Here is a 24229-nt window from a genome sequence, read left to right as displayed (position 1 = left end):
AGAGCTCCACCCAAAAAATATTGACCTGTGGACCAAGTGGTATAAAAAATTAAGTAGAATGACTAAATGAGATAATACTTTTTTTATTATCCAAAGTTTTAATAATGTGTTGGGCTTACATTTTGGTCATGAGCCAATTCAGAAATGGAACAGTATTTCTTTGTTTTCTGAAGGCCTTTAGCATTGTGAGGCCACATAATAGCCTCAGAGAAGTACACTTGCATAATTCTGTCAGGATTTATCAACTGCTCTTGTTGAAGAGGTTGACAATACTGCATTGAGGGTTAGGGGAGTTTTTCCCCCCTTCATTTCTCTACTTGTGATTCTTCCTTGATTAGAAGAAGCCCTTGTTAACACTTAATAGATTGAGAAATATAAAGCAGAACACATCAATCCTACTATACATTCTGACATGGACCATCAATGACAGGTGGTCAGGTTGAAAAAGGCTGCACCTACAAAGTCTCTTTAGTTTGTCTTCCTCCTGGTAAACCCTGCACACAACTGCAATTGATTTTGGCCATTTTCTTTGCCTGCAGGAATGGTCAGATGGTGAGTTAGGTGCCTATCTCCTATAGAGTCATAAAAATTTGAGTCTCTCTTGTCCTTGAAATTTTTCGTTTACTTTGACATATACATATAGAATTGGGTATATTTTGAGTATGAGGAAACATCATCCTGCCCCTAATGAACATTCTCTATAAAGCAACCATAGTTAGGGTAAAGGGGGAGGGGAGATGGACCCATCCTAATAGGCATGGCACATTTAGTATTGATTTCAGGTGGGGCTGGAACTGATTGCAGTTGAGCATATGGTTTAACTGAAAAAGCTTTAATACTTTGACTGACTCTGTGTCTGTATTGGATGGCAAGTTCATCATTACTGAAGCATCTATTTCACCCTTGAGGACTCCTTGACTTGCAGCTACAGATGCACTACCTTTCAACTGGGATTGTGATACTTGCTGCTCTAAAGTCCTGAAAACATCCTTTACATTCTCCCACCTGCAGGAGAGGGACAAATAACCACCTCATTACTGGGGCAACTTGATTTAGTTCTCAATAGTCACTCAGCCTCTAAACCAACACAAATAAGGAGGGCAGTAGGGAATACTTAGCAGAAGCCAGAAGCTTAATATTCACACAGTGCAACTTCTTTCCTTCTCCACAATGTCTACAGGAATTTTTTACATCATGCCTGAAGAACATTGTGCATAGGGAAACTGAATCATTTATAGTGGTCTGCAAACAAACATGACCAACTTTTGCTTTGTAGAAGCTTATCTTTTAAATACTAAAAAGAAAAAAATGTTTGACTTCTTTTCTAAAGATAGACTATCTTTTCAGGCTGTTCTCTATGCAAACATACTTGAAAAATTAGGTTGGAATAAAAGTTCAGTAAGTGGCTTTGTAAAATGTGCCTTAGCGTAAGATTCGTGGAAGAACTATCTTCTAACAACCATTTTTTAAAATTAATGAGCTTTTCTTTTTCTGTTCTTACCACAGTACTACTCCATTTATTTTTAGTCAATAAAAATATGAATTACAATAGAGCTGTCAAGGAAGAAATAAAGCACAAATGAGAGGATTGGCAAGGATATTCAACTGGGTGTGTAAGGGGGGCCACCCCCTTGCAAGCCTTGGCTGCTGTGCTAAGGAATTTATGTTTAATCTCTAGGGTCAAGAGAAGACTTTGTAGATTAGATTCGTGGAAAAAAGTGTGGCATGATCAATCTACATATGGTGAGTACCTCTTGACTGTTGTAAAACACATATGTCAGGATAGAAGAGATTTGTGTAGAGAGATAGTTTAGAGGTGAATATGCCAGCAGCTTGGGAGACTGAGGCAAGAGGATTGCGAGTTCAAAGCCAGCCTCAGCAAAAGTGAGATGCTAAGTAACTCAGTGAGACCCTGTCTCTAAATAAAATACAACATAGGGCTGGGGATGTGGCTCAGTGGTTGAGTGCTCTGAGTTTAATCCCCAGTAATCCCACCCCCACCCCCACAAAAAAAAAGGTGAATATGATTATGCCTATGAAGTATAGTAGAGGACATGGTCAAGGTAATAGGAGTGGAATGTGTTAGATACTTGGGAGATAGAGTTTTGAAACTTGGAAAGTTGTATGTATGAGAAAAGCAGGAAATAAATCAATAATGACAACCTTGTTTAAAATGTATTCACTGGAAAATGGTCAACCAATTTATTTAGAAGATGCACTTGGGTGATGACAAAGGCTTATTCACAAAACATCTAAGAATAAACTTGTTAAATACTGTGAGCTAAAGGATGAACTTGAATTGATTTTGTGACCTTCTACTCTCCCATTCCATTTTATATAGTTGTAAAGATTATATAGATTATCCAAAACTTTTCATTATACCTAATGTTATACATGTTTATGATAGTCCACAAAGTGGAATTAGTCTTTGGATATTTTTTCCTGCTTTAAGTTTTACACTTAAATCAGCTGAAAGCCGAATAAAGCTATTTGCTCCAAATTTTAATATTTTAAAAACAGACCAAATACTGATCACCAGAAAACAGCTTTAAAAAAAAAAACAAAAAACAAAAAACTGAAATCAACCATCTATTCTATCCAATAATCTGAAAACTACAGTTTTTTCTAAACAATTTTGAAATCTAATATCTTTATTTCTATGGTCTGAAACTTAATATTACTGTTATAATTTTAGTGCAGTGGATAGAAGAAAAAACTTCTTATGTAATCAGTGACTTCATGCAGAGATTAAAAATACAAAGAATCCTTGCAAATAATTAAATGTCCTAATTCTGGAGAGTCCTTGATTAATACATTGGAAGCAAAGCACCTCCAGAGTCTTGGAATGTGGCACTGTGATAATACCACAGCTGATTTTTCATTGTTCTAGCTGAAGATTAATTATCTCCCTTCCTCCTATAATATCCGTTTAGTGCCTTATAAATTGGATCCAGCTATTAGCACTATTCATTTATTTCCTGTGAAGATGGTCTAAGCTTTATCTACTTGAGTGTTAGATTTAGTATTACTTTTCATTTCCTGCTTAGCTAAATACATGTTCTTCTAAAGAGTTTTATTCTACTGTCTTTCTCTCACAGCGCCCACCTACTACCCTGAAGAGACAAATGCACAATATACACACTTATACATGAATACAAAGCTCTTTTCCTCCTTTTTATGATTACATTGTAATACATTTATTGTATTTGTCAAAGCTGGAAAAAAAAAGCATCACAAAGTGGAAAAAGGATTTATCAAAACCTCTATAATTGTGTAAGTACATGTGATTTCTCAGGAACAAACTGATGGGGGAAAGAAATAAGTTGAACTTCAGTGGCTACAAAGTGTAGGCAGGTGTAGGTACCCAGGTGACTAGATACAGTGTTTTATATAATATATATACATATATTTTTATATTTTATGTAATATACCTGTACGTTTTGTTGTTGTTGTTCTACTTCCATGTTGAGAAGTCTTGGAATTAGGCTGGTATGATGGCACCAGAAGCAATCTAGTCAGCCAAGTGCCTCCTACAGTTCTAGGACAATTCCCTTAATTGGTGTGCACACCACAAGGGGACTGGACAGGGCATAGCTTTCAGGTTGGTAAGAATGAGTCAGGGTCCCAGGATTATGGTCAAATAATTGCAGCTGTCTTCAAGGTAGCTCTGAGCCCAGAGGGACAACCCAAAGTACAGGCAAGAAAGTGATCAGGACAAGGGAAGATACTGGATTTTCTAGTAATATCATTTATGGCCTCAATTAAAATCAGTGTTTATCCAATATTTGCATAGTGGAATATTTTCTGAGTTTAAAATATAATAATGAAAATATTACAATAAATAAATAAAATAAAATAAAATGATGCAATAAAATAAAATAAGAGATCACAAAAGAAATGAAATAAATGAAACAGACTATACAAGTTTAAAGTCTTTTTTAAGCTTCTGGTGCTATCTAATCTCCTTGGACTTCGTCAAGTTTCCTTGACATGAATTTCGTGGTAGTGTGGGCCTGCAAGTCAAAGTAGGTTTAAATAAATTGGCTCTAATATTATTAACTGTGTTATTTAGATAAATCACTAAAACTTCTTGTACTTTTATTACTTCATCTATAAAATAACATTTTGTGAGGATTTACATGAGTTAAAATATTTAGAACTGCATGCACCCAACCCATAGTATACTTTTAATAAATATTAACTACATTTTATTATTAGTAACAATGTTAACAGTACCAATGTTAAGATGTGAGATTTTCTAATCATTAATTCTTCATAAAGATCCTGAGGTCACCATCAAGACCAAGGAGATAAAAAGTATCCCACAAGTTGATGATTATTTTTTCCAGTATTAGAAATCCTAAAACTTCTTTAAGAAACTATGGGAATTCTAAAATATTTGCTCATACCCTTATTGTCCTAAAACCCTGTGTACTGGGTCCTCCTACTAGTGACTGATTAATCTGAAGATGACTGCTGCCCATATTGTTTGCAGGTTCCTCACCAAAATAATCTGTCAAGTTGATTTTATTTCTTCCTCTCTTTTCTTCATACTCATTGGCAGAGAAATGCACACTTTACAGATTATTTCTCACTCAAGTTACATGTTTTTGTTTTCTTTGAGTACTTTCTCTTAATTGGCAGTTAGAAATATTGAGGTCTTATAGGGCAGGAGTATTGTCTTTTATATTTTTTTTTTAGTGTTATTCTCTTGTGAGGTTGTTATTTAAAGAATAAGTTGCATTCTGTGAAATGCTTCAAGGCGAGTTTGACCAGATAACTCAGGTTTGTAATTTTATTGTTTAAAGATATGCTTTTGGTTACTGTCCTTTTGGAGTGGAAATATGTTCCATGTTTTTAATATACAGTGGTCCATCTCAGCATCATCAGTTCCAGACCATGGAAACAGAGTTAGAGAAAAGACATACTCAGAATTTCCAGTACTTTCTCTTTTTGCTAAGCTTTCTTTAAATTTTGGAGGCCTAGGTGAAGGCTAATGTTGTTATGCTTGTATTCTTATATTTGCCTTTTGGAAAAAAATATTTAAGAGAAGAAGAGATTTAAAAAAAATATTTTAAATAACAAAGAGGTTAGATAATTTAGGAAACTGATATGCAAATTTAGAAAGATTCTTATAACAGGGATCTTTTCATTGCCTGGCCCAGGAGAAAATATGGCGGTGAGGGGGACAATCTTTTTGAAGTTTCAGCAAAATTCTAGAATCTATATGCATGACTTAGGATCCAGACACTCTACAGGGAATTTTGTTTCTTGGAATGTCACTGCAATCCTCTGCAATTTATTTTCGTATCTACCCCCTTACTGAAGTGTTATTGATAATTCATTGAGATTCTAGGTGGCAAATAAAAACCTGCCAAAAGACTGAAAATAAGATTTTTGGCGACTTTGTGAGTCATTGCATCTGTTTTCCTTTTTATATAATACATTATTTTTATTCATATTATATAAGGTGTATTTGAATTAAAGTAGTTACTTTAGGAAGTGCATGAACTTAGTAAAATTTCCACTTACTACCCCAAGTATCAGATTCTTTTTTTTTTTTATTATTAAACTGCTATGTCTCCACTTGAGAATTGTATGTTGATGGAACGTATTTCAGGATACTATTTGCATTTAAATAAGGTTTGGAGTATGTGAAATGGAAGTAGAGTTCTTCAAATAAAAATGCATACAGTGGGAAAAAAGAGGATCTTGCTATTTTCTAAAATTTAGAAAATAATTGTCAAAAATTATTTCTTTATTCCCAAAGAGACTGTTTGACATGCTTATTTAATAATGAGAATAAAGAATTCTGCAATTTCAGTTTGTTAACCAAATTATGAGTAAATGAGGCAGTGTTTTGTTTGAGAATGGAAATAGTCTGATAACAGAGTTTGAAGAAGTCTTCATGTCTTATTGTAACACATCAATTCAAGCTTAAACAAATCAGATTAATGATAATGTAATTAACTTTCAGTGTGAGATAATTTGCATGTAGTGCTGAAATTCTAACTTTAAGTAAACAAATAGAGCTATAGTGGTTGCTCAATGTAAGAACATTTCTTAATTGATGTAAAGCAGGAAATTAACTGTTCAGATTCTATTTTTTAAGACTATATAAACATTGACCTATAAATTTTTGGTGGTCAACTTTTTGTCACCAATTAAAAAAAAATTAATAACTAATTCATTAACAGTGAAGTGAGAATTGAATAAATGAATTTTAAAATGATTATAAATATAAAAATTTTCACTAAAGAAGATTCATTTAGCCTTCATCAGAAAGAAATAGATCTCAAGTAGCTGTAACAGTGAAGTGGGCAAAGAAATCACAAGACAAAAAATAAAAAAAAAATACATTTAAAAAGCAAGCCTGGGAAAAAATATTATAAACTTTGCCACAGAATTATTAACTTCCTGGTCTACAATTTCAGCAATGGGGGAGTATCACATTACTTTCTTGTTAGTAGAGGCTGGTAATACAAAACACTGACCCAGATTTTTATTCTATAAGACTCTGTGGGAGAATTATGCTCTACTGGTAAAAATCAATCTGTGGAAGCATGACCACAATTATTAGATCCTTTTCTCTGAGTTAAATTAGTTCCCTGGTTGTTTAAATAGGAAAAAAAATTATTTGAAACTATTCAATAGCAAAGTGGATGAGGAGAAATCCCCTTATAGGGACAACGTCTCCTTCCTTCAAATCATTAGTTGATAAAACTTTTCCCTTCCTCCATGTCGTTTTTATTATGCTCATTTTAATTCTGAAAATGAATTTCCTATGGAGTGGTGAAGGCCAATACTTTAGCTCAATAAGATTGCAAATTTAGATTCAGCAAGGCATCTCTCTCCTCTCTTAGAGTTTTACATTCTGAGAAGTTGACTGCAGTCATCTGTGTTCTTTTTGTGAAACAAATATACCAGTTTATTGGATTTCAATTTGGTAAGATTAGAAACTCTAAGCTTAATTTTCAAAGCCCTTTGCTTTTAATTACTCAATAACTTTAGAAATTTCTTCTTCCCTACTTTCAATTGCTACAAATTCTGTTCAAAGAGCGATTTTGTTGATTTGAGAAAGTGAAAAGAATATAGTGTTGGTAATTAGAAAATTTGGTTCTAATCCTAGTTTAGCCACTAGCTGACTTTTCAACATTCATCAGTGCACTTTACTTGCTAAGCTTAATTGCCTTCATTAGTGGAATAAGTAGGTTACAGAAAATGATCTTTTTTGGTTTCTACCTCTGGGCTTGCACCTGCTGATTCTCTCCAATTCTGAGATTACATATTTTAAAGTTTTTGAAGTTTCTATTAAAGCTCTTATGTTTATGATAGTCTATTTTGTACTCATTTTCCAATTGTGCACTTTGAGCTGTACAAACAGAATTCATATTTCTTATATTTTACATTGTAGAAGCAGAAATCTGATTATGTAATATATTTAACAAATATACATTGAAGCTTACTGTGCTTCAGGTATTCTACTAATGGCTTCAGGTACATCATTAAACAAAATAAGTAAAATTCACTGTTTATATTTTTCCAAGGAGAGTAAGAGACAAGAAACAAAGCAAGCCATAATACAAAATAGTTCACACATAAGAAATAAATAAACCCAATAGAAATATGTTAAAAAGTATACATGCTATGGGAAAAGAAAAAGTAGAATAAGTAAAGGGATTGTGACAGATTACCCCATTAGATGGAGTGGGCAGGAAGGATTCCTCAGAGAGGTTAGGGCAAAAACTTGAGAGAAGTCATTGTAACTGATGACAGTTTTCCAGGAAAGAGCATTTCTGGCAGAAGAGCAGCTAAGACAAGACCCTAAAGCAGGAAGGGACTTGTTATGTGCAAGGAACATCAAGGAAGTCAGTCTAGTTGGGGCTTTATGAGCAAGAGTGGTAAAAAATATAAAAATATTAATGGGTGATTGCATTAAAGGCCCTAATTTAAGCATTCCCCTCTCCATGCCTTTTGTAGTGGTCTTCGACACTGACTCTGAGTTGGGCTATGTGAATCGCTCTGGAAAATGGGATAGCCACGATCATGATTAAAGAATGGCTAGTAGAAGCCTCTTTGCTTTCTTTTGAAACTCTGCACTGCCCTGGAATAAGCCCACGCTAGCCTGAGGGAGAAAGAAAGGCCACACATGAGCCATGCACCTGAGGTCCTCCTTGAACCAGATGACTCTAGGTGACTGACCAGCGATAGCAGATATTAGAATCATGAGAATGAATGAAGTGTTCTTTAAAGACAGTTCTGAGGTGGTCTGTCTCGCAGCAATAACTAACTGATCCAAGGACTAATGTAGGTGAGATAGTGGAAATCTATAAGTAATCCTGTAGGACCCTCTTAGGCTTTGTAAATATTTTGGCTTTTCCACTTGGTAAAATGAGAAGCCACTGACAAGTGTTCAAGCAAGCAGACCTTGATAAATTCTTTTAGTTTGAAATGCTCACTCTAACTTCATGTCATTTCTTCCCTGGTGTGTCTTATTCAAAACTCCAGTGTGCAGAAGAGGCATTGGTACCTTATTTGACACATTTACTCAATTTAAGAAGAGAAATGTTTTTGTTAAGTCAATTTGGATTTAGCCAGAACTTCTTGTGAATATAAAAATTTGTGAACCAGCAGCCCAGGCCCAGTCAAAGCCACTTCCTGTGGTCTCTGCACCACGCTGTGACTCTCCATCTAACAACACGTGGGGTCACCTCTGTCCATTATCATGGATTATTCCTGACCTGGAGGCCACCATCCTTAGTTGGGCAGCTCCCTTCCTGGGACACCACATTATAAAGTATGTCTCATACATCAGGTTACTGAAAACTAGGAAGTTTGAATAGTATAGTATAATTTTATTGTAGAACTCTTTTATTATTCCGAATTTTCTATTTTTAAAATTTTTCTCACTCTATTTTCCTCTTACCTATCTGTTTCCTTGGAGAGTCTGCCTTTTCTCATGCTAACAACCAATTTCTTTGATTCCACATTCACTCTTCCTATGACCTTGTACCTCTATAGACTCACTTCTTACCTCATTAATGTTACATACTACACCCCTCCCCATCCTCTTTGTCCACCATTAGAAATTGTGGATCTTATTTAAAACCTACTGTTTATGCTGTAAATAATAATTGAACTCATCATCTCTGTTTATTAAGACAATACTATTTATATATTAATAGGGACTGTTTGGGTTAAGGATGCATATTGTTTGTATTGTGTGTTGCTAATATTGATCTCCCACTTTAAGGTGAGGTATTGGAAACCTGCAGGGACATTATAAACCTATAGGGGGAAACCGCAATACCTTGGATCTGCACTGCAGAGGGGAAGATACATGAACAACATGAAAAAACAAGGGAAGAAAGTGTCCCAAACACACCTAGATGCTATATCAATACAAGCCAATGATAGTATAGTAGAAGAAATGTCATAAAAGGAGTTCAGAATATACATAATTAAAATGATCCAAGAAGCAAAGGATGAGATAAGAGAGCAAATGTAGGCAATGAATGATCACTCCAATAAACAATTAAAAGACCAAATGCAGGAAGCAAAAAATCATTTCAATAAAGAGATAGAGATTGTAAAAAAACAAAACAAAACAAACAGAAATCCTTGAAATGAAGTAAACAATAAATCAAATTAAAAACTCAACAGAAAACATCATCAACAGGCTAAATCACTTGGAAGACAGAACCTCAGACAATGAAGACAAAATATTTAATCTTGAAAACAAAGTTGACCAAACAGAAAAGATGGTAACAAATCTTGAATGGAACTCCAAGAAATATGGAATATCATAAAAAGGCCAAAATTAAGAATTATTGGGATTGAGGAAGGCACAGAGATATAAACCAAAGGAATGAACAATCTATTCAATGAAATAAAGTCAGAAATTTTCCAAATCTGAAGAATGAAATGAAAACTCAAATACAAGAGACTTACAGGACACCAATTGTACAAAATTACAACAAATCCACAACAAGGCACATTATAATGAAAATATCTAACATACAAAATAAAGATAGAACTTTAAAGACTGCAAGAGAAAAGCATCAGATCACACACAGGGGGAAACCAATGCAGATATCAGTAGATTTCTCAGTCCAGACTCTAAAAACTAGAAGGGCCTAGAACAACATATTTCAAGCTCTAAAAGAAAATGAATGCCAACCAAGAATCTTATACCCAGCAAAACTTATCTTCAAATTTGATGATGAAATAAAATCCTTCCATGATTAACAAAAGTTAAAATAATTTACAAATAGGAAGTCTGATCTACAGAACATTCTCAGCAAAATATTCCATGAGAAAGAAATGAAAACAGCAATGTAAGTCATCAAAGGGAGGAACTGCCCTAAAGGAAAAGCCAATTAAAGGAGAAACCAAGTCAAGTTAAAAACCAAAAATAAGCCAACATGACTGGAAATACAAATCATACCTCAGTAATAACCCTGAATGTTAATGGTCCAAACTCATCAATCAAAAATAACCCTGAATGTTAATGGCCTAAACTCATCAATCAAAAGACAGATTGGATTAAAAAAGGACCCCAAAATAGCTTGTCTTCAAGAGGCTCACCTTATAGAAAAAGACACCCACAGATGTAAGGTAAAAGGATGGGAAAAAACATACCATGCACATGAACTCAGTAAAAAAAGCAGGGGTTTCCATTTTCATATCAGATAAAGCAGATTCAAGCCAAAGTTAGAAGGGATAAGGAAGGACATTTCATACTGTTTAATGGAAGCATAAATCAGCAAGACATATGATCATTAATATTTATACCCCAAACAATGGCACATCCATATACATCAAACAAATCCTTCTCAATTCCAGGAGCCAAATAGACCACAACACAATAATACTATGTGACTTTAACACACCTCTCTCACCACTGGATAAATCTTCCAAACAAAAATTCATCAAAGAAATCATAGAACTCAATAACACAATCAATATGTCTCTTAGACTTAATAGACATATATAGAATATTCCATCCATTCATTCTTCTCAGCAGCACATGGACCCTTCTCTAAAATAGACCATATTTTTTTGCTACAAACGCTACTCTTAGCAAAGACAGACCAAAGACATTAAAGGGATATGAATAGGAAAAGAAAAACTCAAACTATTGCTGTTTGCTGACAACATGATTATATATTTAGAGGAGCCAAGAAATTCCACCAGAAAACTTCAAGAACTCATAAATGACTTCAGCAAAGTAGCAGGATATAAAATCAGCAATCATAAATCTAATGCATTTCTATTCATAAGTTATAAATCCTCTGAAAGAGAAATTAGGAAAATTACCCTATTCATAATAGCCTCAAGAAAAAAAACAAAAAAACAAAAAAACAAAAGAACTTGGGAATCAATCTAACAAATGAGGTGAAAGGCCTCCACAATGAAAACTACAGAACACTTAAGAAAGATATTAATAAAAATCTTATAGATGGAAATATCTCCCATGTTCTTGGATAGGCAGAATTAATATTGTCAAAATGCCCATACTATCAAAAGTGCTATAAAATTCAATGCAATTCCAATTAAAATTCCAATGATGTACCTAATAGAAATAGAGAAAGCAATCAAGAAATTCATTTGGAAGAAAAAGAGACCCAGAATAGCCAAAGCAATCCTTAATAGGAAGAGCGAAGCAGTGGGTATCACAATATCAGACCTTCAACTATACTACAGAGAAATAGTAACAAAAATGGCATGGTATTGGCCCCCAAATAGACAGATAGTCCAGTGGTACAGAATAAAGTGCACAGAGACAAACCCACATAAATACAGTTATCTCATACTAAGACAGAGGTGCCAAAAACATAAAATGGAGAAAAGATAGCCTGTTCAAAAAAAGGTGCTGGGAAAACTGGACACACACATGTAGCAAAATGAAATTAAACCCTAACTCTCATCCTGCATAAAACTCAATTCAAAATGGATAAAATCTAGGAATTAGACCAGAGACCTTGCACCTGATAGAAGAAAAAGTAAGTCCAAATCTTCATCATGTCGGTTTAGAACCAGATTTCTTTAACATGACCCCCAAAGCACAAGAAATAAAAGCAGGAATCAATATATGAGACAGATTCAAACTAAAATGTTTTTTCTCAGCAAAGGAAACAATCAACAATGTGAAGAGCAAGCCTACTGAGTGGGAGAAAATCTTTGCCAAATACACTTAAGATAGAGCACTAATCTCCAGAATCTTTAAAGAACTCAAACAAGTTTACACCAAGAATACAAATAACTCAATCAATAAATGGGCTAAGGAAATGAGCAGACACTTCACAGAGGATCTACAAGCAATCAACAGATAAAAGAAGAAATGTTCAACATCCTTAATAAAAAGAGAAATGCAAAATCAAAACTATCCTAAGATTTCATCTCACCACAATTAGAATGGCTATTATCAAAAATACAAGCAACTATAGGTGTTGTCCAGAATGTGGGGAAAAAGGTTCACTCATAGATTGCTGTAAACTGGTGCAGCCACTCTGGAAAGAAGTATGGAGGTTCCTTAGAAAAGTTGGAATGGAATTACCATTTGATCCACTTATCCCATTCCTTGACCTATACCCCAAGGACTTAAAATCAGCATACTATGGAGACACAGCCACATCAATGTTTATAGCAGCTCAATTCACAATAGCTAGATTGTGGAACCAACCTAGATTCCCTTCAATAGAATAATGGATAAAGAAACTGGAAAAAAACTTTGGAAAAAACAAAGGCCAAATGATTTCTCTGGTAAGTGGATGATGATACATAATGGGGAGGGTAAGGCAAGAATGGAGCAAGGATGGATTGTATAGACGAAAATGAGAGGTGGGGAGGGGGTACGGGGGAAGGAAAAATAATAAAATGAGACAAACATCATTACCCTACGTACATGTATGATTACACAAATGGTGTGACTCTACTTTGTGCACAACCAGAGAAATGAAAGTTGTACCCTCATTTGTGTACAATGAATCAAAATAATAATAATAAAAAAATAAAATTTTGTTGTAGCTTTTCATTTTTATCCTGGGGAATTATTTATATACCCTTTTGTAACACAGAATTAGGCAGTTGGATTCTTTGTCTCATGAATTCAAGGAATGAAATTTATGGACACAGTGGTGAGAGCAAAGTAACAGGATTTATTAGAGTAATAGAAAGGAAGCAGAGCTCCTGAAGGGGAGGGGTCCCAAGAGAGGGATGCCAAGGGGTGTCTGTTGTCTAGGGGTTTTTAAAGGCATATCTGATGGCCCAGTGCAGGTGACTGGTGGGGTAAGGAATGCTATCATGGATCAATCAAGTTCTTCAAGTTCCAAGCTTAGTAAGTCAATCATATGTGCATACTTTCTACCCCTTAGTTACAACATTAAGAGAACGAATCTTGATTTGTGGTTTTTGACATGTCTATTAGAAAAAAGTAAGCATTTCAGGTAGGGGTCTGCTTGGGGTTGGCTGTTGCTAAGGGTAAGGGCAAGGGTAACTAAGGAAAGTCTGCTGTGCTTGAACCTGCGAAGAACAGAAACAGGTATTGTAGGTGAGAAGAAGGCGTTGTGGTTAATGCTGGCAGTAGCAAGTTCCAGGATGTCTTTCAGACCTCAAGTCTCTTTTTAGGTGGGCGTGATATTCCCCTCCCTTCCTGTCTTTCTCCAAGGACCCTATCCTAGCTGCCTATGGGAGATCTATCTTCCTGTCTCATTTTTACTCAGTGATGACTTCTTTATGCCAGTTTGACCTTCTTATCTAATTTTCATGTTTACATAAGCTAACAGCTTTCCATGGGAATTAAATTATCATGCAAAATATGAGAAATGAGTCAGTGAGATAGAACCTATAGCTTCTTTCTAATATTCTGGAATCTAGGATCCTTGGGAATGAAGCAGCTTGATGAGTTGACTTCTCATACTCTAGAATTCTATCTACTTCTATTATTTCAAAAACCACACTTCCTATGGCACTTATTTTAATACCTCACACAAAGTGATATTTCTTGAACTACATTGACAACCAGTATCCACAGCGTTTTTTTTAATAGCTCTGGATCTATATTCCATGTGTTGACATAAAATAATAATTCTGGGTGTGCTGCTGGGAGTTGTTTAGAGGTTGGCTTGCGGTGCTGGAGGCCCGCAGGCTGAGTGATCATGTCGCACAAACAAATGTACTATTCGGACAAAAACGACGATGAGGAGTTGGAATACTGGCATGTTGTGTTGCCCAAGGACATAGCCAAATTGGTCCCTAAAATTCATTTTGTGTCTGAGCCTGCATGGAGGAACCTCGGCGTTCAGCAGAGTCAGGGATGGGTTCGTTATATGATCCATGAACCAGAACCTCACATCTTGCTGTTCGGCGGCCGCTACCCAAGAAGCCAAAGAAATGAAGCTGGCAAGCCACTTTTCAACCTCAACCTTTACACAGCTGTCCTTACTTTCTGACATCTTTCTGATAACATGATTATGTTGCCTTCTTGTTTTCCACTTTGATATTTAAAGGATGTTCAATACAATGTTTGAATGTGCTTGTAACTGCTTTACTTGTGGAATAGAGCCACCACCACCCTGCCAAATGAGTGCTCTGTGGACCACAGCCTCAGCTGGGTGTGACCCCAGAAGCCACAGTGTGCTCTGTATCCAGCAGAACACACTTGGCAGATGGAGGGAGCATCTGAGAATCAGACCATAGCTGTTACAGGGATTGTGTGAACTTGCTGTTTTGTTTTTTTCCTGCTGAGTGTTGTATGTATGGAGACATGGATTTATGTTTCAAAGTATTGGAAATTTTCCATTTTATTTGAGAAATCTGTTCCATGTTAAAAGCCTTGATTAAAGAGGAAGTTTTAATAATCTAAAAAAATAATAATTTTGCCTTAAAGGAAGAAGAAATAATTTATTTTGAGTCAACTATGAAAAACCAGGGCCTGGGAACATAGATTCAAGTTACCTGAATCATGTGTTCCTCATGAAGAGGTTACATGAACTCTGATAACCCAGGAACAGAGTCATAAATCAGTACATTCAACAAACACATTGGTGGAGGCATTAGGTAGGTGGGCTATGGCAAAGCAGGGAAATCTTTCCCATAGACATCAGATGTTGTAGCATTCTTAGTTTCAGGGTTGGCAGAGGCTAGCGTTCTGCTGTTTAACAATATATTCTGAGATGTTTACCTAATAGTCATGAGAATGTTAGGATAGATACAAAGGTTAGAAGTGAGTGGCTATTTATCTAAAAGTCCTAAGATAGCCCAAGATTATTTTGGCTCTGGATCTGCAACATTCCATCTCTCCAGAATAACAATGTCCTGATGTACTACATAGTCAAAGTCACACAGTCTGCAAGATCTTTAATAAAAATGTGGCTTCTCCAGGGAACTTCAGCTTCACTCAAGTTTATGAGATTAACACACACACACACACACACACACACACACACACAAAAACAAAAACAACAAAAAAATAAACTCTCTCTCCTTCCCCAAAAGAAAAACTCCATGATTTCAAAGATTGATTTTTGGGTTGAAAATAGTTATTTAAGGCCATTTTTAAACATGGGAAATAGATCTTTTCTATCTCAGATTGAATCAAACTGAGTAAATTCTGTGTTGTTAATTTCTTAATTGCAGTGGCTCTCTGTTTCTCTCCCTCATGTGCCCTCCTCCTTATGATCTAGCCATCTGGTTATTACCTATCTAAACAATATACAATCTTAAGGAATTTAATTATTATGAAATTAGTGTAGTGGAGATATCACTGAGGTGAGTATTGGAAATTTAACCCCCAGTCCTGGTTCAATTGTACACTAAGGACGCAGAACAAAAATCAATTAACTTGTTTCCTCTATAAGTATTTGAAATTGTTAATAACTTTTTATAAGGCATTTCTTTTGAAAAGGCAACTTTGCATTTGTATAACTAATCTTCACAACCATTTGAAGAAAATATTAAAATTATCTGTATTTAAATTATAATATATTTCTATAAGAAAACCCTGATTCTAAGGTAGTTATGCATTGCTTTCAAGAAAAGAGAAAATGATTGTCTGAAAATATTTTTAAAATTAACTCTTAAAGACATTGCTGAAATTATCAAGTGCCTAGTATAGGTTGACTGCATATTAAGAGACTTATTACATAAGCTAACCAAAACATGATTTGAGAGGCAATCCACGATGGCAGACTAGAGGGTGACTGCATCTCCAGTCGCAGGATTCACGCTCCAGAACCCAGGATTCAAGAAGGGGAGGCATTGAGAGACATGGACTAAAATACAACCACGGGGTGAGTCTCCCCCAACCGGTGAAGCTTGGCCTGGGCGGCAGGCCTGGAGAGGGGCGGCTTATCAGAGTAGGGCAGGGCAGCTAGAGTCTTCCCCAGGCAGCCCTGTGCAATCCGGCGGTGGGCTCCTCCCACATAGCCAGCTTCTCGAAGCAGGTCCCCCAGTGAGAGTCTTTCCACACAGAGCCAGCTCCAAGCCCTGGAACCAGTAGCGGGCTAGGGGCAGCTTTCTTCGGAAGCACTGCATTATCAAGTTACTCCAAGACTTCAGGCTACTGAAAGCTGGGAGGTGATACACTGGAAATCTACAGGGACACTATAAGCAAATAGAGGAAATCTGCAATATCTCAGAGTCCCACTGACATCTGACCAATATGAGAAAACAAGGGAAGAAAATGTCCCAAACAAACCTAGATACTATACTAATAAAACCCAATGACAGCGCAGCAGAAGAAATGTCAGAAAGGGAGTTCAGAATGTACATAATTTAAACAATCAGGGAAGGAAACGAGGAGATGAAAGAGCAAATGCAGGCATTAAATGATCGCATCAATCAACAGTTACAAGAGCAAATATGGGAAGCAAGAGATCATTTCAATAAAGAGTTAGAGATACTGAAAAAAAAAAAAAAAAACAGAAATCCTTGAAATGAAGGAAACAATAAACTAAGTTAAAAACTCCATAGAAAGCATAACCAATAGGATAGACACCTGGAAGACAGAATCTCAGATATTGAAGACAAAATATTTAATCTTGAAAACAAAGTGGACCAAACAGAAAAGATGGTAAGAAATCATGAACAGAATCTACAAGAATTATGGGATATCAAGGCCAAATTTAAGAATTATTGGGATTGAGGAAGGCTTAGAGAAACAAACCAAAGGAATGAACAATCTATTCAATGAAATAATATCAGAAAATTTCTCAAATCTGAAGAATGAAATGGAAAACCAAGTACAAGAGGCTTATAGGAATCCAAATATACAAAATTACAACAGACCCACACCAAGGCACATTATTATGAAAATACCTAACATACAAAATAAAGACAGAATTTTAAAGGCTGTGAGAGAAAAGAATCAAATTACATTCAGGGGGAAACCAATAAGAATATCAGCAGATTTTTTAATCCAGAACCTAAAAGCTAGAAGGGCCTGGAACAACATTTACCAAGCCCTGAAAGAAAACGGATGCCAACTGAGAATCTTATACCCAGCAAAGCTTACTTTCAGATTTGACGATGAAATAAGATCCTTCCATGATAAACAAAAGCTAAAGGAATTTACAAAAAGAAAGCTGGCATTAGAGATTATTCTCAGCAAAATATTCCATGAGGAAGAGATGAAAAACAATGATGCAAATCAGCAATGGGAGGAACTGGCCTAAAGGAATAGCCAAATAAAGGAGAAACCAAATCATGTCAAAAAAACAAAAATAAGTCAAATGACTGGGAAAACAAACTATATCACAATAATAACCCTGAATATTAATGGCCTGAACTCATCAATCAAAAGACATAGACTGGCAGATTGGATTAAAAAGAAAAATCCAACAATATGCTGCCTGCAAGAGACTCATCTCATAGAAAGAGATACCCATAGACTAAAGGTGAAAGGATGGGAAAAAAGATACCATGCACACGGACACAGCAAAAAAGCTGGAGTATCCATCCTCATTTCAGATAATGTGGACTTCAAGCCAAAACTAGTCAGAAGGGATAAAGAAGGACATTACATACTGCTTAAGGGAAGCATAAATCAGCAAGACATAACAATCATAAATATCTACACCCTGAACATTGGCTCATCCATGTACGTCAAACAAATCCTTCTCAATTCCAGAAATCAAATAGACCACAACACAATAATAGTAGGCAATTTTAACACACCTCTCTCACTGCTGGATAGATCTTCCAAACAAAAATCGAATAAAGAAACCATAGATCTCAATAACACAATCAACAATTTAGACTTAACCGACTTATATAGAATATACCATCCAACAAAGAATGAATACACTTTCTTCTCAGCAGCACATGGATCCTTCTCTAAAATAGACCATGTTTTATGCCACAAAGCTACTGTTAGCAAATACAAGAAGATAGAGATACTACCTTGTACTCTATCAGATCATAATGGATTGAAATTAGAAATAAATGACAGAATAAAAAACAGAAACTTCTCCAATACCTGGAGATTAAATAATACAGAATTATATGATGAATGGATAACAGAAGACATCAGGAGGGAAATAAAAAAATTCTTAGAAGTAAATGAGAACAAAGACACATCATATCAAAATCTCTGGGACACTATGAAAGAAGTACTTAGAGGAAGATTTATTTCATGGGGCACATTCAACAAAAGAAGTAGAAATCAACAAATAAATGACTTAACACTACAGCTCAAAGCCCTAGAAAAAGAAGAGCAGACCAACACCAAAAGTAGTAGAAGACAGGAAATAGTTAAAATCAGAGCTGAAATCAACGAAATTGAAACAAAAGAAACAATCGGAAAAATTAACAAAATAAATAGTTGGGTCTTTGAAAAAATAAACAAAATTGATAAACCCTTAGCCACACTAACAAAGAGAAAGAGGGAGAAAACTCAAATAACTAAAATTCGGAATGAACAAGGAAATATCACAACAGACACAAGTGAAATACAAAACATAATTAGAAGCTATTTTGAAAATCTATACTCCAACAAAACAGAAAACTTCGAAGACATCAACAAGTTTCTAGAGACATACGAATTACCTAAACTGAACGAGGAGGACATACACAACTTAAATAAATCAATTTCAAGCAATGAAATAGAAGAGGTCATCAAAAGCCTACCAACAAAGAAAAGTCCGGGACCAGAGGGGTTCTCAGCTGAGTTCTACAAAACCTTTAAAGAAGAGCTCATTCCAATACTCCTCAATGTATTCCATGAAATAGAAGAGGAGGGAACCCTCCCAAACGCATTCTATGAAGCCAATATCACCCTGATACTTAAACCAGACAGAAACACATCGAGGAAAGAAATTTCAGACCAATATCCTTAATGAACATCGACACAAAAATTCTCAACAAAAGTTTAGCAAGTTGGATACAAAAATATATTAAAAAGATAGTGCACCACAATCAAGTGGGTTTTATCCCATGGATGCAAGGTTGGTTCAACATCTGGAAATCAATAAATGTCATTCACCATATCAACAGACTAAAAGTTAAGAATCACATGATTATTTTAATAGATACAGAAAAAGCATTTAATAAAATACAGCATCCCTTCATGCTCAAAACACTAGAAAAAATTGGGGTAGTGGGAACATTCCTTAACATTGTAAAGGTCATCTTTGCTAAGCCCATGGCCAATATCATTCTAAATGGTGAAAAACTGAAAGCATTCCCCCTTAAAACTGGAACAAGGCAGGGATGCCCTCTTTCACCACTTCTATTCAACATTGTTCTTGAGACTCTAGCCAGAGCAATAAGACCAACCAGAGAAATTAAAGGGATATGAATTGGAAAAGAAGAACTCAAACTATCCCTGTTCCCTGATGACATGATTATATATTTAGAGGAACCTGGAAATTCCACCAGAAAACTCTTAGAACTCATAAGTGAATTCAGTAAAGTAGCAGGTTATAAGATCAATGCTCATAAATCCAATGCATTTTTATACATAAGTGATGAATCTTCAGAAAGAGAAATTAGGAAAACTACCCCATTCACAATAGCATCAAAAAAAATAAAATACTTGGGAGTCAATCTCACAAAAGAGGTGAAAGACCTCTACAATGAGAACTATACAACACTAAAGAAATAAATGAAAGAAAACCTTAGAAAATGGAAAGATCTCCCATGTTCTTCGATAGGCAGAACTAATATTGACAAAATGGCCATACTACCTAAAGTGCTATACAGATTCAATGCAATTCCAATTAAAATCCCAATGATGTACCTTACAGAAATAGAGCAAGCAATTATGAAATTCATCTGGAAGAATAAGAAACACAGAATAGCTAAAGCAATTCTCAGTAGAAAGAGCAAAGCAGGGGTATCGCAATACCAGATCTTCAACTCTATTACAAAGCAATAGTAACAAAAATGGCATGGTATTAGTACCAAAATAGACAGGTAGATCAATGGTACAGAATAGAGGACACGGACAAAAACCCAAAGAAATACAATTTTCTTATACTAGACATAGGGGCCAAAAATATGCAATGGAGAAAAGATAGCCTCTTCAACAAATGATGCTGGGAAAACTGGAAAACCATATGCAACAGAATGAAATTAAACCCCTATCTCTCACCCTGCACAAAACTCAACTCAAAATGGATCAAGGACCTTGAAATCAGACCAGACACCCTGCATCTTATAGAAGAAAAAGTAGTTCCAAACCTTCAACTTGTTGGCTTAGGATCAGACTTCCTTAACAGGACTCCCATAGCACAAGAAATAAAAGCAAGAATCAACAACTGGGATAGATTCAAACTAAAAAGTTTTCTCTCAGCAAAGGAAACTATTAGCAATGTGAAGAGAGAGCCTACAGAGTGGGAGAACATCTTTGCCACTCATACTTCAGATAGAGCGCTAATTTCCATAATCTATAAAGAACTCAAAAAACTCTACACCCAGAATACAAATAATCCAATCAACAAATGGGCTAAGGAAATGAACAGACACTTCACAAGCAATCAACAGATGTGTGAAAAAATGTTCACCATCTTTAGTAATAAGAGAAATGCAAATCAAAACTACCCTAAGGTTTCCTCTCACCCCAATTAGAATGGTGATTATCAAGAACACAAGCAACAATAGGTGTTGGTGATGATGTGGGGAAAAAGGTACACTCATACATTGCTGGTGGGGCTGCAAATTAGTGCAGCCACTCTGTAAAGCAGTATGGAAATTCCTCAGAAAGCTTGGAATGGACCCACCATTTGACCCAGCTATCTCACTCCTTGGCCTATTCCCAAAAGGGCTTAAAATCAGTATACTACAGAGATACAGCCACATCAATGTTCATAGCTGCTCAATTCACCATAGCCAGATTGTGGAACCAACCTAGATGCCCTTCAGTTGATGAGTAGATAAAGAAACTGTGGCATATATATACAATGGAATATTATTCCGCCACGAAGAATGATAAAATTTTGGCATTTGCATGCAAATGGATGAAATTGGAGAATATCATGCTAAGTGAGATAAGCGAATCTCAAAAAACTACAGGACGAATGATCTTGCTGATAAGCGGATGACGACATATAAGGGGGTGTAGGAGGGATTAGCGTTAGGGTTAGAGTTAGGTTTAGGGTTAGGGATAAGGAGGGTGGTAAGAATGGAGGAAGGAAGGACTGTATAGAGGGAAAAGAGGGGTGGGAGAGGTGGGGGGGAAGGGAAAAATAATAGAATGAATCAAACAATATTGCCCTATGTAAATTTATGATTACACAAATGGTATGCCTTGACTCCATGTACAAATAGAGAAACAATATGTATCCCAGTTGTTTAAATAATAATTTTTTAAAAAAGGCAAAAAAAAACCCCCAACATTATTTGATTTCATCACATTGAAGAGGAACATAACTTGACTGTCTAGTGCTGGTATGGTCACACCATTTTGACCTCAGGGACGCACAATCCTTCTGTTTTTCTTCTCTGCCATGCTTTATGTAAAGAATTCATTCTCAACATTGTCATTGTATGTTTGAGAAGATAGTTCTTCCTCCTCCTTCTCACCCTCCATAAACATAGTTTATGTTCTCTTGACATGAATAAGGGTAAAATAAAATGACACAATCATATGTTAAATGATTCTGTACATTTTTAAAGATCTTTCCTGGAATTTTTATTCAGAGAATTCTCCTGAAATCTCATTGGCCATAAATCAATGAAAATTTGAGATATTTAGTTGTTTTAGTTGGACCTATTGCAGTTTTCAAGAAAATGTAGTTTCTGTAGGTGAAAAACAAAAAAAAGAAAGAAATATAGGCATTGGTTAGAATGATGTTTAACTTTGTGCATCATCTTGACGAGGTTATGGTGCCCAGGGATTTGGTCAAATTTTCTTCCTAATGTTGTTGTGAATGTATTTTTTAGATGTGATTAACATTTTTGTATGTAGACTTTAAGTATGTTACCACCTATAATACATGAACAAGTGTGGGGTCAGACTGGAAGTCTCCTAAATATTTACTTGGCATAGGTAAGTAGGAGAGTGAAGTAAAGAACATCAAACTTGAATCATAAAAACAATCAATTTCTCTCAATCAATTCCCCCAAAATGAGCCAGGTACAGACCCAGAATCCTTCAAGTAAGGAGGGGCTAGTTAACCTTAAGTGAGGACTCAGCTATGTTGCCAAAATTTTATACTTAGTCACTCTTCCAGTCTTCCTTGAGGGGGTGTATGGACTTTAATCAGGGTGACTGTGTCAAAGAAAATAAAATAATTAAAAATTTCAGAGCTTCCTGGATATTGACTGTACTGACCCTATTGCAAGGGTAAAATATGTCATGGTGGTCCACAAGACAGAGTACTGGCTTATGGAAGTTATTTTTTTGTTCCTGTTCAGTTTCACAGTGGACCACTGGTTCTTCAGATCCATTCTGTGATTACCTCTCTAGTTCCAGAATGCATACTTGGGGTGATGTACTTAACAACTGGTAAAATCCACGCATTGGTTCCTTGACCTATGAAATAAGGTATGCCACGGTGGAAAAAACCAGCTGGAACTGCTTCTACCTAGGGAAATAGTAAATTAAAAACAATACAGCAGAAATTAGTGCCACTGTCAAGGATTTTGGAGATGCAGTTAGTGGTTCTTATTATCTTCCAATTTAACTTGCCTATTTGGTCTCTAGAGAAAACAAACAGTTCTTGAATAATGACAATGGATTATCACAAGCTTAACAAAGTAGTGCTTCCAGTTGCTACTACTATACTAGATATGGTTTCTTGCAAATTAACAAATAACCTGGTACTTGATGTATATTTATTGGAACGACCTAACACTACAGTTCAAAGTCTTAGAAAAAGAAGAACAGAGCAACACCAAAAGTAGTAGAAGACAGGAAATATTTAAAATCAGAGCTGAAATCAATGAAACTGAAACAAAAGAAATAATCAAAAAAATTGACAAAATAAATAGTTGGTTCTTTGAAAAAATAAACAAAATTGATAAACCCTTAGCCACACTAACAAAGAGAAGAGGAGAGAAAACCCAAATTATTAAAATTCAGAATGAAAAAGGAAATATCACAACAGACACGACTGAAATACAAAACAGAGATCTTTTCTCATGCTTTCTCTCTCCTACTCACTTGCTTTCTTTCTCCTCGCTTTTCCATTCTTTCTAGCACATGCCCTTTTCTCTGTTCTTCTCATTTTCTCTCTTACCCTGCAGGGAAATACTCTGTTTGCTTAATAAACCCTCTTATGTAAAATAATAATAATAATAATAATAATAATAACAATAATAATTAGAAGCTATTTTGAAAATCTATACTCCAACAAAATAGAAAATCTCAAAGACATCAACAGGTTTCTAGAGACATATGAATTACCTAAACTGAACCAGGAGGACATAGACAATTTAAATAGATCAATTTCAAGTAATGAAATAGAAGTCATCAAAAGTGTACCAACAAAGAAAAGCCTGGGACCAGATGGGTTCTCAGTCGAGTTCTATAAAACCTTTAAAGAAGAGCTTATTCCAATACTTCTCAAAGTATTTCATGAGATAGAAGAGGAGGGAACCCTCCCAAACTTATTCTATGAAGCCAATATCACCCTGATACCTAAACCAGACAGAGACACATCGAGGAAAGAAAATTTCAGACCAATATCCTTAATGAACAAAGATGCAAGGTTGGTTCAACATTGGAAATCAATAAATGTAATTCACCATATCAATAGACTTAAAGTCAAGAATCACATGATTATTT

The 24229-nt window shown here is 35.4% G+C and overlaps 2 pseudogenes across 2 annotated transcripts in view; both read left to right on the top strand.

Moving 5' to 3' along the window:
- The window catches only part of LOC306670882 (heterogeneous nuclear ribonucleoprotein K-like), a 378869-nt pseudogene that overhangs the window by 172191 nt on the left and 182449 nt on the right, over nt 1-24229 (top strand). The window lies entirely within an intron of this gene.
- On the top strand, nt 14160-14858 carry LOC306670903 (cyclin-dependent kinases regulatory subunit 1-like; annotated as a pseudogene). The gene has a single exon. The product of its transcript is annotated as a cyclin-dependent kinases regulatory subunit 1-like (transcript).

The sequence above is a fragment of the Sciurus vulgaris genome, assembly GCF_902686455.1.
Source record: "Sciurus vulgaris genome assembly, chromosome: 10".
Classification (NCBI taxonomy): domain Eukaryota; kingdom Metazoa; phylum Chordata; class Mammalia; order Rodentia; family Sciuridae; genus Sciurus; species Sciurus vulgaris.
The sequence above is the reverse complement of the archived record's forward strand: the minus strand, read 5'-3'. Positions and strand labels throughout refer to the sequence as shown.